Here is an 18,371-nt window from a genome sequence, read left to right as displayed (position 1 = left end):
CCCAGTATATCAGAGTTCAATAAGTAAAGGAGAACCAATAGGATGTGTGTGTGTGTGTGTGTGTGTGTTTCTAAATACAGGTTTCCCCAGCAATTCCCCTATGAAGCCATTCACAAACCAAAATGGTGTATAAAGCAAAAAAGCAGTTGCCATGAATTTATGTGGAAAAATTTTTGAGTGTTCCCAGACCTAAAAAAATAACCCCTCTTAGGCTTTTCTGATACCTTAGCCACATCTTGCCAAAGGATGCACAAAATAAAATCAAGAGAAATCACAGATGCTCACAGACACAGTTCAAACCTATGGCAGCTTGATGCTGAGTGTGGTTCCCCAGGGAAGGAGCTTAGCGGTGCCACTCTCGCTGCTTGTGGTGCACACTGCCTCTGTAATGGCTCCCTGAAAAACAAACCCTGAACATTATTTTTGCTTTTTGCCTTTTTTTTTTTTTTTTGTAAAAGCAAAAATCCTCTTAGAATTTCTTTTGGTTAGAAAAAATAGGTACTAATGTAGGTCTTTTGTCAAAGCAAAGTGGCATTACACACACTTTCAAAAGTGGGGGATACCTGCGTACATATATATGTGTGTATGTTTGTACATATGCAATCGTGCAATAGTGGGACCTGGTTAAATGGTGTTTGTAAGGCTGGAATTTGAAGTGCCCAGGGCAGGCAATGAGGAAGGGAAGATGGGTGTAAAGTGGAGGAAAGCAAGAACAAGATGGAGCTGGGAAGGTGGAGGATGGACTGAAACTCATCTTGCCTCTGACCTTGGTAGTGTGGGTGTCCTACTGAACTCGGGTCTCTTCATCACAGAGCTAGATACATGCACCTTGCTCTGGAGTTGGAGAAACTGGAGGGAGTAGGTGGAACAGATGCAGGCCTATCCACTGTCTCACGCTTATCTGGTGAACGAGCAGATAAATGACAATATGTATGGCTATAAAAATAACTGCAGCTTTACTTCCCTTCCCCGTATTCCACACAAGAATGGTTCCTGTGGGTCACCCTAACCAGAAACACAGAGGGAAGAGAATTCTGGGAAATGAAGTTCAGTCTAGCCAAGTTGACACATTGCAAAGCCACCACACCTCATTTCAACAATTATCATCTCATGGTGAGCCTTATTTCATCACTTCCCCCACCCCCTTCCTGTCCCCCATCCATTTTGGGGGAAGAAAATCCCAGGCACCCTATCATTTTATCTTCAAACCATGTTGTACTTTAAAAGTTGAGGTTTTCTGTCTCTTTCTATAATGAGCTTCTTGAGAAAAGGATCCTTGTCTTACTTAACTCACCTATATACTCACCTGTATAGGTATCTTATAAATGCTTGTTGACTGAATGATAAATGCTATTCACGTGAAGGAACAGAAGTTTAGCAAGAACAAGTTTGATGTTATAAGGCTGTCTTCACCCTGAGGAACCGGATACAAGAATTGCTACCTCCATAAAGTCAGTCCTTTCTCTCTTATGCCTCCAGCTTGAAATACCCACTCCTTTGTGCCCCATGGTGCACATTGTCTGTACTCTTACCCCAGTATTCATATACTTTGTTTTTAATTTGTTTATATGTCTCCCTCTTCTATTAGATCTAAGTTTCTTGAAAGAGAGAACCAGGCTATGTGACCTCTCTGGCTTTTATCTTTTAAAATTATCCAACGTAAAACTAAGAATATTGGCCTCCCTCACCAAGATTCCTGTGAAAATTTCTCCTGAAGGGAAAGAGTTGGACTTTTCTGTTTTTATTTTTCTACTGCCTTGGGTTCACAACAATTACTTATATATAGTTTTCCATTATACCTAGTGTCTTCAAGGTCAGTGTGTGGTGCAATATACACAGGGAGTTAGAAACTCTGATCAGGACAGTGGAGGTATTGCTTTTCTTGCACGAATTACTAAAGGATTATGAGTTCTTCTGCCTTTCAGAGTAGTCGGGACTCTTGGCTGCAAGTGACAGACTCTAACTTGGACCAGAGTAGACAAAATGGCAATCATATACACTCATATAATATAACTAACTGCCAGAGAGGCAGGAACCACAGAGCCTGCCTGGGGATTTGATGGCACAAGGACTCACATCTCCCTTTACACACCATTATATCTCTTTGTATGCTAATCTCATTCTCTCAAGCCCGCTTTCCTCACAAGGCTGACATATCCCCCAGCTTCTCTCCCTGAAAGGAGAAGCCTCATTTCTCTAGACCTTAGTTAAAAAATCCTGAGAAAGGGGATCATGTCTGTGGGAAAGGTAGGGAGCAGTCTGCGTTATGTGATGGGGTACTGTGATTAGCAATCAGTATCAGAACCACACAGTTGGGATGAGGTAGGAGCAGTTCCCCCAAAGAAGTGTGGTGTGGGGTCACCAAAGCAAAACACAACTTCTGCACCTGTGTACCTTTTAACTGCAAAGAGATTAGAGCAGATAGGAAGGGCGAAACAGCAAACAAAATTCTGTTGCTAATTGTACAAACACTTATCACTGTACTAGGTGCCACAAAAGAAATAAAAACGAACAAGAAATAATCTTTGCCCTTAAGAAGTTTATAAGACATGGAGGGATTAAAACGTGCTTAGGTAATCATGGATTCAAAAGAGAATAGTGTTATCACCAAAAGCAAAGGAAGTGCTATAGAAAGTTCTGTGCAGAGGGAGAGACCAGGTTGATCTGAACAGAAAAGGCTAGGTAGTTGGTTTGGACCTCATGGAGGATCAGAGGTCTGATAAACATAGATGGAACTTTGGATAGGTGATGAGCAGATACTTTCTCTGGCTGAAACCACATGTGGAAGTCTCCCACTTGGGAGAGGTGTGCAGAAGGTGCTTGGGGACCTGCAAGTAATCTAGTGGGAGGCATGACTTAAAGTCATATTATGGAGCCCCTTGACTGCTGAACTAAGGAGTGTGTGTTGTTAAATCCTATGCTTTCTCTCACTGAAACCAATGGGAGCACCAAATGAGTCCATGGAAGAAAAAATTTGATCTCTGGATATGTCTCACTGCAGAACCCTAATAGAAGAAAGCATGGCAGTATCTAAGAGAAACAGGTGTCAGCTGTGCTGTTATTGCCAACATGTGTGATGTTAGAATATGTACAGAAGGCCTATGAAAAGTTGATGACATACAGCTTGAGGTGGGGAAATTAAACAAGAAGATAATTTTTCAAGCATTAGATAGCAAGTGGGACCTGGTTAAGCTAGTGGTTCTCAGAGTGTGAGCTTGGGACCACCAACAGCAGTAGCAGCATCACCTGGGAATTTGCTAATAATTCAAAATCTTAGGCCCCATCCCCCACTTACTGAACAGAAACTCTGGAAGTGGGTTTCAGCAATATGTGTTTTAACAAGCCTCCTAGATGATTTGATAAATGCTGAAGTTTGAGAACTGTGTGCTAGACTGAACATAGCACCCCAAAAAGATCCACGTTCTAATCCCTAGCACCTGTAAATATTACCTTATCTGGAAAAAAAGGGTCTTTGCAGATGTGATTAAAGATTTTGAGACAAGAGATTATCCTGGATTATCTGAGTGGGACATCAATGCCATCACAAGTATCCTCATAAGACAGAGACAGTTATACTAGGCAGAAGAGGAGGCTGCTATGTGCCCAGGAGGCAGACACTGGAGTGAAGGAGCCAGGAGTGAAGGAATGCCTACAGCCACACAGATGCTGGCAGACCAAAAATGGACTCTCCCTCAGAGCCTGTGGATGGGGGGCCAGGATGGCTTTGATGACACTTTGATTTCAGCTTGACAAAATGGTTCTCAAATTTCTGGTGTCTAGAACAGTAAGACAACAAATTTCTGTTGTTTTAGGCTGCCAAGTTTGTGGTAATTTGTTACAGCAGCCACAGGAACTAATACACACTCAAATAAGAAAAGACTGTAGGATAAAGTACTTAAAAATTCACTAAATTCTTATAATAAGAAAATATGCTTGCTATTATTTTAAGATTCTAAAACTAGTTATTCTTTTGTGTTTAGTAAAATTTGCCACACCTAAGACATTTTCCTAACAGTTTGTTATTGAGTGTTAATGTGTAATAATTTCCATAATGGTAGTATCCAAGATGGCCTTTACATACCTTGATTTTCTTGTGATAGCTAACCCTGCAGGAAATGAAACAAATCCTGTTGGGTGGAAGAAAAAAAAACAACAACCAGGAGATATTTTGCTTATAGGTAAGATTTGCATGAGGTTACAGAGCTGTAATAAATCTTCCTTTACGGATAAAAAAATGCTCTTGGAAAGTACGTATTCCTGTTTATTTACGGGAAACGCTTCAGAATAAATATGAGAAGATTTTCTATCTGTAATCTATGCTACTTGATAAAAATTTAGAGCTCTTTGCTATAATACCTGGGACATTGTAATACTTGTAATAACTTATTTCTCTTGCGCACAATGCTTCTCAGATCACTTTCATATATATATTTATTTTCATATATATATATATTTTTCGTATACATATATATTTTTGTGTGTATATATATATATATTTTTTTTTTTTTTTTTCATATATATAGTAATTCCGTTTTATCCGCAGTTTTGCTTCCGCAGTTGCCATGAGCCATTGCCGGCAACAGCGGTCAGGAATCCGATGATCCTCCTCCTGACGAATCATTGGAAGGTGAATAGTAGCCTAACTTTACATCACAACACCTGCGTCTGCATGGTTCACTGTTCACTTCGCTTTGCTTCATCTCATCCTGGAGGCATTTTATCCTCTCCGTCATCACAAGAAAGGTGAGTACAGTACAAGAAGATATTTTGAGAGAGGGCACTTTTACATAACTTTTGTTACATGTTGTTATAACTGCTCTATTTTATTGTTATTGTTGTTAATCTCGTACTGTGCCTAATTTAGGAATTAAACTTTATTATAGGTGTGCATGTAGAGGAAAACATAGTATATATAGGGTTAGGTATTATTCATCGTTTCAGGCATCCACTGGGGGTTTTAGAATATATCCCCTATAGATAAGGGGGGGCACTGTATTTACATTTAATCCTTAACAACTACTAGGGGAGCTTGGCCCCACAGGTTTTTTTCTTATTTTACAAATAAGAAAAAAAATGATACTCACAAAAGTTAAATGACTGACTCAGGGTCACCAAAAGGGTAACTATTGGATTTGAGATTAGCAACTGCTAAAATGTGCTGTACAGTGCTATTTCCATGGATCTGGGTTTCCTCAAAAAGGTGTGTTAATATTTGTGGTTAATTATGCGATGGTTAATTACACTGTGGTTCAAAGGTCTTGTGGTCTGTTTAATTCCACCACTTGCTAAGCATCTTTTGCATGTCTATGATGGTGCTAGTTAATATGGGTCTTTGTAGAAAGGGCTGGACAAAAGTCCTTGCCCTCAGAGAATGCAAGTCACTAATAGGGAGGAATACCTATGCAAATGAAATGAGTAGTCAGAGAAAGAATAAACTCAGAGGCCACGATCTGGGAGACTTTATGCAGAAAAACTTTGAAGAATGGATCCGATTCAGAGAGGTGAAATGTGGAAAAGCATTCCAGGAGGCAATAGGTGTGTGCATGTGTGTGCGTGTGTGTGTGTGTGTGTGTGTGTGTGTGTGTGTGTGGCCAGGGTGAGAGCGAGTGAGCAAAAGTGTAGATGCTGCAACAACATGTGGACCTGGGGGAAGCCATAACCTGAGCTGTCAGAAGCACAGGGTCTGTGTGCTGAATAATAGGAGCTGGCTTGCCCACTGGGCTTCAGAGTGACATAGCAGTCAAGAATCTTTAATCTTTCCAGTGAGAATTACACTCTAGAAAAGTAAGGGAAAGGCCATACTCCTATCAAAAAATTAAAACACAACTTAAAACCCTCTCTTTCTTTCTGTTAAGTTCTCCTATTCTAGTTCTATAGACATAGCTCCTGGGAACTTATAGCCCAGCTCTTGTATTTTCTGAGTATCACAGGTGTGTGTGTGTGTGTGTGTGTGTGTGTGTGCGCACGCATGTGTGCTCATCCAAGTGTGTAGGTGTGTATAAATGTATTTGAATACCTGCTCATAAAGTTCTTCTTAGGACAAGATGAAGACAAAGTCTGCAAATAGGGAAATCAAAGTAGCACTTACATAATAAAGGGACAGAATTTAGGGGAAGGCGCTAGCAGGAGAAAGAAGGGGAGGGAGGAAGTAGAGAAGAGAAAGCGAGAGCAGAGGCCAGAGGCTGAGGAGAAAGGACCCCAGGTAAGAAACTTCTGGGGGTGAGGGTGGTTGAAGGGCTTTTAAGAACAGAGCTATTTAATTTTTACTTAATTTTTTTGACATTTATTCATTTTTGAGAGACAGAGACAGAGCGTGAGTGGGGAAGGGTCAGAGAGAGAGGAAGGCACAGAATCTGAAGCAGGCTCCAGGCTCCAAACTGTCAGCACAGAGCCTGACCCGGGGCTCCAATTCACGGGTCATGAGCTCAAGACCTGAGCTAAAGTCGGAAGCTTAGCTGACTGAGCCACTCAGTTGCCTCTATTTTCACTTTTAAATTATTTTTGGTGCTTCCATCTAAGTTTTCTCCATTGCCTTGAATCTTCCATAAAAGTTAGTTATATCGAGAGCCTTGAGTCAGTGATATTTGGGAAGGCACATAAAGTGAGGGGTGTGTGTGAATGAAGCAGGGTCATGTCTAGCATGAGGCAACAGCAATGGTAGCTCTTCTGTGGTGGTGAGGTGGATGGCAGACCAAATTAAGTCAGAGCCATCTAGGTACCTTGTCCTCCTTCCCCCCAACCCCAGGAGAAATTGGGCAGGATATTGGGTCTTCCATTCCATGTATCTTGGGGTTCCAGCCAATTTCATTTGAACCATACAGGACATGGTAACCCTTGCATATATGTGGGTTATACCAGCTCGTGGTCAGTGACAGTGACACTTTCATCTCTGTTTCATTGGGCTCTTCTGTCACCAAGGAAAGACCTTTCTGTTTGCTAAAAATTACCAGGCAAGTTAGCCAGCTCCTGGAGGAGGAGGTAGAGTTAAATGGGCTAAGGGTAGAGTCTCCAGAGAGTGACTCAGGTTTGGCTTCTCTTGGCTCCAGAGCCTATTTTCTGTTTACCAGAGGATTAATCATGGTTTCCAAATTGGTCTGCCAGGACGCCAGCAAGACTGGTTAAAGAAAGCAGAGGTGCTGAGTTTGGGATTTTTCCATGCTGTGGTCAGTGATTTTCATCAGGAAAATGAAGGGATGGGATTCCTCCTTTATAGCCTCACAATGAATTATTGAGGGTCCCGTAACTCATCTGATTCTGGTCATCTGTCTCAGAATAAACTCACCAGGTTTATAGCAATTGAGGTGAGATGCCTGACATCTTTCATTTTAGGTCAGCATAAGAGTAAATTCATAGTGTTTGATTAACCAGATTTGGTAGATATTTGATTTAAATTCAACCTGGCAACTATTTAATAAAGAACCACCATGTGCTATGCTATAGAAGCCTAAAGCTGGTATTTACAGGGAAATCAAGGAGGGTTTGGAAATATATAGAAAATAAATAAACGAATGAAGGAATGAATGAATAAAAACATTCATATATACATATATACATAAATCTTTACTCCTCATAACAGGGTTTCAGCCATTTGCTATATTCATTACAACCCTTTTAGGATATGCTTTTTCATTATATTCATATATAAGCAATGCATCAACATCATATCTTCTGGTGTTTGACAATGATATCACGGGAGAAGTCTTTTTAGAAGTCTTTACAAGCAGTAATGGTCTTGCTCTCATTTGTTGCGTTGTTTACCATAGGAGGTCGTTTGATTGTTTTGGACTGTTACTACTTCCACAGATACTCAGACAGATCCTATTTTCCCACTGAGGCCACAGAAGCTCTTGAAAACATCACAGATCATTTTCAAATGGAGAACTTGTTTTTCCACTAGCTGAAATTACTTTAAGTAATTTGTGATAATTATACTTCGGGATTTACTATGGAGGTGTTTATTTATCCTTATATCGACAATAATAACCTCTAGCTGGGGAAAGTTGTATTAATCTTACAAAAAGACTTATATTGTGAAGTTGATTGGTAAAAAGAAATATGTGACAGGTCTGTTATGGTATTTTTTGCTTTATAAGTTTTTCTTTCAAATTAGAAAAAAAAATTAGGATAAAGAAATAGCTTACCATATTATAATATTGCTATTTGGGTCCTGATTAATTTGCATCCCTTCAGCTGTTTTCTTTATATAAATTTGCTTTTACGACACATAGGGACCAACATTATTGTGATACATGCTGTGATTAGAATGTAGACAGGTTGGTAGACAGACAGACAATAGTGAAGTACTCTTGCTAACTTAGTCTCCAAACCCCACTGATGTCTGAAATCCCACTTACTCCATAGTGTTAGGCATAGTCTCTTTCAACAGTATTTTGTGCATATTTCCAGACAGTGATGTTACCTTAAAGAGCACTAATCAGCAGGAAGTGTGGCATATTTGAGGAGCATGTTTCCACCTTTTCTCTGTGCCATTAATCTGGCACTTATTGGGCAAGAATGGTGATAACCAAAGTCCATTCAGTATTCCCCACTGACAAGATGGAGAAAGAGCAGCAATGGTAAATATTGGGATAATCATTCTTAGACTCGCTTCTGGATCTGACTTACGCTTGCAGAGATCAAGGACACCCAGCAAGTGAGTACAAAAGTGGCACATAAACTTGAATTCCTGAATCTGGGGTTGAGAGTTAAAGGGTCTAGTTTCCAACCACTCTGTAAACTTCCTGAACCATGGGCCTCTGTGATGACCAAGTGAAGTGAGGATGGGATTACATCAAAGTTAGGAGGTTCCTAGGATGCATTCCTTAGAAGCTATAAACCGGGTGTTTTAATCAGGCTGTTTGGAAAAGCTTCAAGAGTTGCTTGCTGTAGAGGTAGCGTCCATGGAGGCAATAGTTAAGTAGTAATATTCAGTTAAGGCAAAACCTTTTAAAAATCATTTTGAAGGGGCACCTGGGTGGCTCAGTCAGTTGAGTGTCTGACTCTTGATTTCGGCTCAGGTCATGGTCCCAGGGTCATGGAACTGAGGCCTGTGTCAGGCTCCACACTGAGCATGGAGCCTGCTTAAGATTCTCTCTTAGGGGCGTCTGGGTGGCTCAGTCGGTTCATTAAGCATCCGACTTCAACTCAGGTGATGATCTCACGGTTCCTGAGTTTGAGCCCCACATCAAGCTTTGTGCTGACAGCTCAGAGCCTGGAGCCTATTTCGGATTCTTTGTCTCCCTCTCTCTCTGCCCCATCCCCACTTGCACTCTGTCCCCCTCTCTCCCAAGAATACATAAACATTAAAAAAAATAATAATAAAGATTCTCTCTCTCTCTCTCTCTCTCTCTCTCTCTCTCTCTCTCTCTCCCTCTCCCTCTCCCCCTACCCCTCTCCCCTACTTGTGCTCTCTCTCTAAAATAAATAAATAAATAAATAAATAAATAAAAAACAAATCATTTTGAAATCTAGAGTTGGAAAGGCTTTAAAGGTCATCTGATCTACCTCCCCATCTACCCTAAGAACGCCTCGATAGCATCTCTCAAGAGTTATCATCCACTTTCTACTTGACCACCTATCATGACATGCAATGTATTTAAAAGTACCCATTTTGGTAGTGGCCTTTCTGGGCATATTTACATTTTCCACTCACATATTTAAAATCTTTTAGCAATATCCCCTTCAATGTGGTTGGCAAGTAAACTTTTCCTTCTAGATTTCCCTACTTTTGTGCAAAAGTACATGCTAGATACTATAGAGAGAGTACAGGATTGAATAAAGAATAGAATCCTGGCTTTAAGGACATTCCAGTCTAGTGGAAGAATTTAGGCACAGATACACTTTGCCTGAAAGGAATAATCAGGGAAATTTCAGAGAAGAGATTGCATGTGAGCTTAGCCTTAAAGTGTGAGTAAAATGTGAAAAGACTTTTCCAAGAATGGCCTAGAAAATAAGCAAAATTCTATCACATGGAGAAATAATGCGGTAGAATTCAGATTACTTTCTTAAGGACTCTATTTCCCAGAAGACAGCAGTAGGGACTTTTCCATTAAAGGATTTGCTTTGGGAATGTATTATTGCACCCTTTGATTTTTCAAAGATGTTAGTAGTTCTCTTTTTCAACAGAAGGTTCCTACTAAATCAGATTTCCTGTCCCCAGAGTGATCTTCTACTGAATGGAGGAAGTAAATAGAATTCCAGAAAGCAACTTTAAACCATACTTATTTTGAAAAAATGTCCAGAGGAGACTTTTTTTAAGGGAACTTTTTTTAAAAGGAACAAAAAAAGCAAGTAGCCCAGATTTTGTCCTATAGAATCCAAAGATCATCTAAGAGGGAGAGCCTTGGCATACACAGCAGAGGTTTGAAGTCTGAGGGTTTTTGATTTGCATTCCCTGGGTGTGCTATTTGGGTTACTCACTGCCTGAAAGTAAGCTCTTTTGTTCATCTCCCCCTTCCCTGGGCTAGTCCAGACCCAGCTCTGCTATGTCTCTCTGGGTTTGCTTACTGAGAACAGAGGAGGGATATGGTCAGTGGCTAACCTTCAGGATAGAATGCTGTCTCTTCCACCACTGACTCATAAGGTGATTGGGCCAGCTCACTTCCCCTTCTGATGTTTCTATTCCTTTGTGTCTAATGGAGCCATAGCAATCCACTTTGCTTTGTTCCATGGAAATAAATGTATATATTTGTGAGTGTTATTTGAGACAATAATGGAAAGGAGAGTAGGCAAAGCACAGAGACACTTTTAATTCTCTTACTGTTGCACCAACAGCACCCATGGGATAGCCCATCAAGGGTAAATACCAGCTTTCTCAATGTTGGCTTGTTTATTGCAGGGTAGGAACAAAATCTTGGGCTAACCAACTCACATCCCCATGTTGACTCACTTCCTTACCTTCCTCCTAGCTGCTAGGGCAACAGGGCTAGTTGCCAGAGGGCTTATTTTGCCTTCCCAAACAGGGTTAGTGTTTCGTTGTTGAGTTCAGTGCACAAGATAGATTCTTATTCTTCTACAGATACAGAGGTGCATTGCTTCATGCTATGGGCTGTTTATAGGACGAGTTTGTTGAATATGAAATATTTGCAAACAAATCAAATTTCTTCCCTGATACTATTCCAGAGGAGTTTCTTCTTTATTTTGAGTTGACTTCTCAGCCTGGCAAAGTGGGAAGAGTGTAAGAATAAGAAATAGATTAAGCTACTTATTCTGGTTGTGCCCCTAATTAGCCATGTGACTTTGGGCAAATGGCACTCTAAAGTCACACTAGTTAATGATCTGGCTTGTGGGGCCTCAGTTTTGCCATTCCTAATATTCTGGATTCAGATTAGGTGATTTTTATGGTCTAAATATGGAATTCTTTAACAATTTCAGTAACCTATGATATTGTCACTTTAAATGTCGTGTTTTTAGGCTTTTCTTAAGGAATTTATAGCACCAATTATCTACTTTTGAGAACTGATTTGAAAGATGATAATATTAAGGTTAAACAAAAATCCATTTTATAAGCAGGATTCCTATTTAAAATGATGACTTGTCTTTTCTAGCAAAATATTGGACCATATATATGTAGCAGTTTGATAAATATTCTGCATTACCTGGGCCCTGCTTAGCTCTCCAGTCCTCAGACTTCTCTCCGTACTCAGTTCCTTAGTGATTTGTATACCTGTGGCTTTAGGTACCGTCTATTCATTGATTCCAATAGATTTACATATCATGCTCAGGCTTCTCTCCCAAAATCCAGACTCATATTCTACTGTGGGTGACATTCTCATTTGGATTTCTAGTAGGTATCTCAGACTCAACATGTCCAACACAGAATGCCTAATCTCCCCCACCTCCCCCTACTCTCCCCATCACAGTACGCAGAGACTCAGACCTTCCGCTTGCTCATGCTACAGTTTCCTTGTCATCCTTACGCCTCTCTTTCTGTCGCAATCCACTAAATGTGACCTAATTGGTCTCCCTGCTGTCTGCCCTTGTTCACTTATGAATCATTTCCCAAACAGCAGCCAGTGTGATCCAGTTGCAAACGAAGTCAGAAGTCAGAAATTGTGTCACTGCTCCGCCCAAAGCTCTTTAACTGATCTGAGTTAGTAATTGATTCTTGATCGCTCAGAGCACAAGCAGAAACTCAGGGCCCTGGTAGCCTTTTCAATTTCATCTCTGCTTCTCTTCCATGGCTCACTAAGCCATATCACTCTCCTTGCTACCCTGGAGTTTGCCAAACGTGTTTGTTCCAGAGGCCCTTGCATTTGCTCTTTCCTGTCCTGCGATGTTCTTTCTGTAGATATCCTCACAGCACACTGCCTTGCCTCTTTCAGGTTTTTGTTCAAATGTCATATTCTTATTGCATTCTTCCCTGAACTGCCTCTGTGCCCTGCCCTCCTATGCCCTGCCCCTGATTTTCCCTATCACCTTTCTCTACCTTTTTTCTCCATAATTCTTGTCACCACATAATACAGGGTTTCTCCACCTTGGCACTGTTGACATTTTGGCGTAATTCTTTGTTATTGGGGATTACTCTGTGCTTTGTAGGATGTTTAGCAGCATCCTTGGCTTCTTACTCACTAAATACTAGTAACCCTTTTTTTTCCCTCCCCAGTTGTGACCACCAAAATTATCTCCAGACATTGCTAAATATCTCCTAGGGAGCAAGATCATCCCTGGTTGAGAAACACTGATCTAATACAATATATATTTTACCTGTTTATTTACCTTCCTTTTCCACCATTAGAATATAACCTCCAGGAGAACAGGAATTTGTGTCTCTGTTGTTCACTGTAGTAATTCGATTAGAGCCCTGTGCATAGTAACTGCTTAGCAAATATTTAATGAATGAATGAATAAATGAGATGGGCTCCTGTCCTGTCTCTCTGTCCTCATTAAGCTATAGTCATACCCTTTCTTCTGCCTTTTGTTCATCCTGAGCTCATTCTCACCTTCCTGTCTTTTTCTTTCAGCTCCTGCTTCTGGAAAGCTCTATCCACAAGTCATCACAGGGTAGACCCCAGCTTGTTACTCAGGTTCCTACTCAAATGTCTCTTGCTCAAAGTGGCCTTCCCTGATCACCCTACCCAACATGACTCTCCTTGCCTGCAGAGTTTATCATGTTACTGTGATTTCATTTCTTCATTACATTTATATCTGAAATTGTTCGTTTCACATATTTTGAATTATTCTTTGTTTACATGGTGAATTTCTGTCTTTCTCTCTTAAAAGAATGCTCTCTGAGCCCTCGACCTTATCTGCCTTATTTATCGTGGCAGTCCCATAATTAGAACAGTTCCAGGCCCATGGTTTGTGTGCTGATTGAATGAATAATCCTATCTCCCAAGCAATTTCAGCATGGAAGAGATTCTCAGTAGTTAGGAGTTAAGGGTTGTGTCTGTCAGGGTTCAGTTGCAAAGAATAGAATCCATTTTAGCTGGCTTAAGCAGAAAGGGATTAACTACAGTATGTGGCTTACAGAATCCCTGAGAGGGCTGAAGAAACAGCCTCCAGGTTGAGCTTTTAAGAACAACCTGGAAAGCCACGCACTGCCTGGACCACCAACGGAGAGACTGCTGTTTGTTCAGGAGACCTCTTTCCCACTGCACCAGGAAGCTGAGGTGCCAGCTGCTGGCTCTGAGACCAAGCCATCACTGTCAGGATCACAAAGCTAGCATGAGAAGAAGGTCAGCACTATCAGGAGCTGTCACAATCAGGAAACTGCCCCAGAAAAACCAGATATGGCCACCTCAGCGTCGGCCAAAAGAAAGCAAAACGGCCAAAGCTTGTGCTCCAGCTCACTTGATCTTCCAGCTCTTGTGCCAGTACTTCTGATTAGTGGAACGAATTAGAACTAAAACTTTGGCTGCTGGGCGGTCTGGGAGATGTGGCTTTTCACTTTCCAGTCTCAGAAACACAAGAAGGCACTTTGGAAGGAGGTGCGAGTCAACGTTGAGGGCCAGCCTACCTATAACCCAGGTGTGGTGGTAAGGTAGGGTGGAGAGACGAGTGATAACAAAGTCGGTGAATCTTCAAGTTTGTATCTGCCAGGCAATAAGGTCACACTAAAAAACGGCCAAATAGTTGAGAGTCTTTTGTACATGGTACTAATGGGTAGTGTTCATACAACTTCAGAAATAATTACTTTTCCCCAAAGATGCGGTAGCATGTTTGCTACTGTGAATAGCATCACAGTCCTAAAGCATCAGTCTCAGACAAGCCAAGCTCAATAAAGCCATGATCTGAGATCTCCTGGAGGTCTGAACTGTTTATACCTTACAGCTCAAAAAACGTGAGATTGCTCAGCTATGTTTTTCAAAGCTGGCCATGTGCATTTATTTCCAGTTTAGGGCAGTGGTTAATCCCAAGTCATAGAAAAGGCTTAAATTACACAGTATCTCAGACTGGCAGTTTTGGTGTTGGCTAAGCAAGAAATCCATTACTTAATTTTTTTTTTATTTGAAATCCATAAGGGTGTATTTATTTGAATGAATCTATTTTTGTAAAATATACTGTGTACATTAACCATCTCATACAATGCAGTGAATATATATATGCATTATTGAATTCATTTTATTAGAAGAATAAAAACCCACAAATTCTTTTTATTCTTAACTTTACACCTGCATGCTTTCCAGTAGTTAAAGAAAGCCTCATTGCAGTGATAGGTGCTGTTGATTTATCTGTTTTACATGCTTAAAACTCTAAATAGGATCGGTATAAAGTGATAACTAGGGAGCCCTTGCTCAACTAAAAATGCAGAGATACAGAAAAACCTGAGCAAAATTTTAGAATATGCTTTTGAGAATAATTTTATCACATTTAGGAAACTTAAAAGTCTGCAGCTTTTAAATTCTTCCTTTTAAGTACTTCACACTTAAAGATAGCTTAAGAATTTCTTCCATTCTCTCCTTTCAATTTTCTTTGTGAAGTACTTTTTAAAAAAAAATTTTTTTAATGTTTTTTATTTTTGAGAGAGAGAGAGAGAGAGGAGAGAGAGAATGTAAGCCGGGGAGGGGCAGAGAGAGAGGGAGACAGAATCCGAAGCAGGATCCAGGCTCTGAGCTGTCAGCACAGAGCCTGACATGGGGCTCAAACCCACGGATTGTGAGATCATGACCTGAACAGAGGTCGGACGCTTAACCAACTGAGCTACCCAGGCACCCCTCTTTGTGAAGTGCTTTTTTAAACAGCTGCTCCTTTTGAGTACCTTCTGTATACTAGGTCTTGAACACTGATTTAATCCCCAGAGCTTCCCTTTGAGGTGTAGATATTATTTCTGTTGTGCCAATGTGGACACTGAGGCTTAGAGAAATTGCTTAATTAAAGACACCTGGCTATAAACAGGCAGAGCTGGGATGGCAAACTGGGATTTGACTGTGTATCTCCCTAAGTCCAAAGCTTACCCTTTCTTCTGCAACATGTATTTATTCACTCACACATTTATTCATTTATTCCATTAATGCTGCTCTAGTGCTTACTATGGGCCAGGCATGTACTGTTTGCTGGGATTAAAATGATGAGCCAAAAAAGGGGCACACCATCCCTGCCTGTGTGAAGCTGAGAATCTCCGCTTTCTCCAGGTTAGTTCCTTGTTCAGGATTTATAGATGAGGATTAACTTCCCGCAAATACAGATGAGAATGTAAAGATTTCCTTTTTTGTTTCAAGTAGGAGATGACCATTTTATAAATATTCCCATGTGAACGAATATTAAAATTGATTGCCAGCCCTAGGTTATATGTGTTTGCCTAGAGTCCTTGATGACTTCAAGATTAATGAAGCACAGAAATTAATTAGAGAGGCTGAAACTCAAGAAATCTCTGGAGAGGAAAATAAGGTTTATCTGATTTTTGTATGAGGCAGAAGCAACGACAGAAATTGAGTTCCTGTCATGAAGGATCAAGTATTTAAGACATGGTTTAATAATGTTTTCCGGGGTGCTGGCAGCCTGAGCACATTGGAAAATACTGCCAAATTCCTGAGTAAACCCCCAGCCATCAACTAGAAATGACAGGACCTATTATGTGTGTCCAGACTTCAATGACTAGAGGGTCCAGTTGGCTGTGTACTGGGTGAGAGGGACATGTCTATTAACCGGTGGGAATATTCTTCACTTCCACACACAAAAATGTTTTCTCCTGTTGGTAGATCTTTCATTTTGCTCCTTCTGAGAGACACATAGATATAGGGAACATTTCACTTGCTAATTTACCATAAGGAAAACAACAGCCCAAGTAAGGGTAATAATGAATGGCTGGTGTTCAGCCTCATTCAGGGGGAGTAGTGTGGAGTGCCAAGGCCTGTGGGACCCTAAAAATAACATGACTTATCTAATGGGGAAGCAGTTACTCAACTCCTGTTGACTGTTGCCATGAAAGAGGGCATTTCATTTTTTAAAGAGAAGCCAGAAGTCTTGATTTTTCTGAGAAACCACCTGACATCTGCATATTGGCAACTTAAAAAACCCTAAACTTCTTGGGCCAACATATTTGTTTTTGTTTTTTTATAGGTTTATTTTTTTATTTTGAGAGCGCGAGAGAGAAAGAGCACATGTGCATGTGCACAAGTGGGGAAGGGGCAGAGAGAGAGAGAGAGGGAGAGAGAGAATCCCAAGCAGGATCCATACTGTCAGCACAGAGTCCGGTGCGGGGCTCAATCTCATAAAGTGTGAGATCATGACCTAAGCTGAAATCAAGAGTCAGACGTTTAATCGACTGAGCCACCCAGTGCCCTGATTGGCCAACATTTTTAATTGGGTGACCAATCATCCTGGTTTGTCTGAGACTGAGCTGTCTCCTGGAACATGGGTCTTTGAGTGTTAAAATGGGGAGAGTTCTGGGCAAACTGGGATGGTTGGTCCTTCTAGAATGTGGAGGATGAAGGAAACATGTCTGTAGGCTGAATAAAGTCTGCAGATGGTCAGTTGTGACCTCTGATGAATAGGACAGCAAGCTAGAATAGGGTTCACATGGTCACATTTTCAAAGGAGGGGAAGATATTTGACAAATAGAGGAGGATGACATATATAGGAACTAGAGATGTACAACTGTTCACTTCTGTTTTCATGGTTCTTCTGGGATGGTCATGACCAGATTAGAAACCCCTATAATAAATGATTGCAGTGCTATAGTGTTCTTTTTTTTCAGCTGTTCATCCTGAAATTTGTTCAATCAAGGAACCCACTGGGGAGAAAGCCCTTCCTTGGAGAGTAGGAGATCCAGAGGGTGGAAGGAAGAGACTGTGTTCTCTGAAAGGACACAGACAATCAAAGGACATGTTGGAAGGTTATCTAGAAGTGTCTTGGGTTAGACTGTTTTTATTCTACTTAAGTTTTGTAACTGTAATTTTAAGGGTTAATTTTTCACAAGCTTTTCTTTAAAAATCATTTTGGGGAGGCATTACAGAATATTACCACAGAAAGGAAACTTAAACACCTTGTGGCCCAAAACTTGCAAAATTGGGGAAACTGAGGCTCAGTGTCCCATAGTTAAGTTAGTGGCAGAATGGTTAAACCTGAAGCTGTTTGGAATGGTGTGGATGGGTGCCAATAGGTTGATAAAGGAAGACAACCCAGCTTCTCTATGTTGCATTTCCAGCAATTAAGGAAGTGTTATGGTATAAAGAAACAACCATTAAAATTTAAGAACAGGGTCACTTGGGTGGCTCAGTAGGTTGAGCGTTGGACCTCGGCTCAGGTCGTGATCTCATGGTTCGTGGGTTTGAGCCCTTGTGTCGGGCTCTGTGCTGACAGCTCAAAGCCTGGAGCCTGCTTCGGATTCTGTGTCTCCCTCTCTGTCTGCCTCTCCCCCACTCACACTCTGTCTCTCTCTCTCAAAAATAAATAAACATTAAAAAATTTAAAATCTAAAAATAACAAAAGTCATTTCATACGCTGCCTTTTGTTAATGAAATTAAATGATAATGAATCACTGAATGCTCATATTTTTGAAACTCATTTCAAATTGTTTAAGATGAAGGACAGTAAAATAGAAGAATCCCCTATCAAAAGGGCTATTAAATTGTATCTGGGTCATTTCATGTGGGCAGCATGCATTTCAAACTAAAAACCTGTGATTTGCAAAACATAGACAAGGAGGTTTAAAAAAAAAGTCTTTTCAACCATTATTATGTACTAGCGTATATTTAGCTTCATTCTTCAGTTCCGAATGCATCACTTCTTCACAATAGAATTTGCTTTGAAGTCTGAGAATGAGCTCTGTGGTGAGCATATGCCCCCAGGCCCATATGGAGCAAGTAAAAACAAGGCTGATTTTTATCTTATTACGCTGGTATCCTGGAGCAGCCAAATAAATTAATGGTCATATTTACAGTCACAAAGAGGTATCAGTGAGGTTCAAAGATTCACAGATTCCTTGCTTG

General features: G+C 40.7%; 1 protein-coding gene across 1 annotated transcript in view; it reads left to right on the top strand.

The window, feature by feature from the left end:
• LOC132686130 (uncharacterized) overlaps positions 1 to 18,371 on the top strand; it is a 76,729-nt gene that overhangs the window by 34,820 nt on the left and 23,538 nt on the right. The window contains exon 6 of the mRNA XM_078440646.2: positions 4,558 to 4,743. The gene's annotated coding sequence lies outside the window, so the exon portion shown is untranslated. The remainder of the gene's footprint in view (positions 1 to 4,557; positions 4,744 to 18,371) is intronic.

Source organism: Panthera onca, chromosome F1 (genome assembly GCF_046562875.1).
Source record: "Panthera onca isolate mPanOnc1 chromosome F1, mPanOnc1 haplotype 2, whole genome shotgun sequence".
Lineage (NCBI taxonomy): Eukaryota > Metazoa > Chordata > Mammalia > Carnivora > Felidae > Panthera > Panthera onca.
This window is presented reverse-complemented; position numbering and strand designations above follow the sequence as displayed.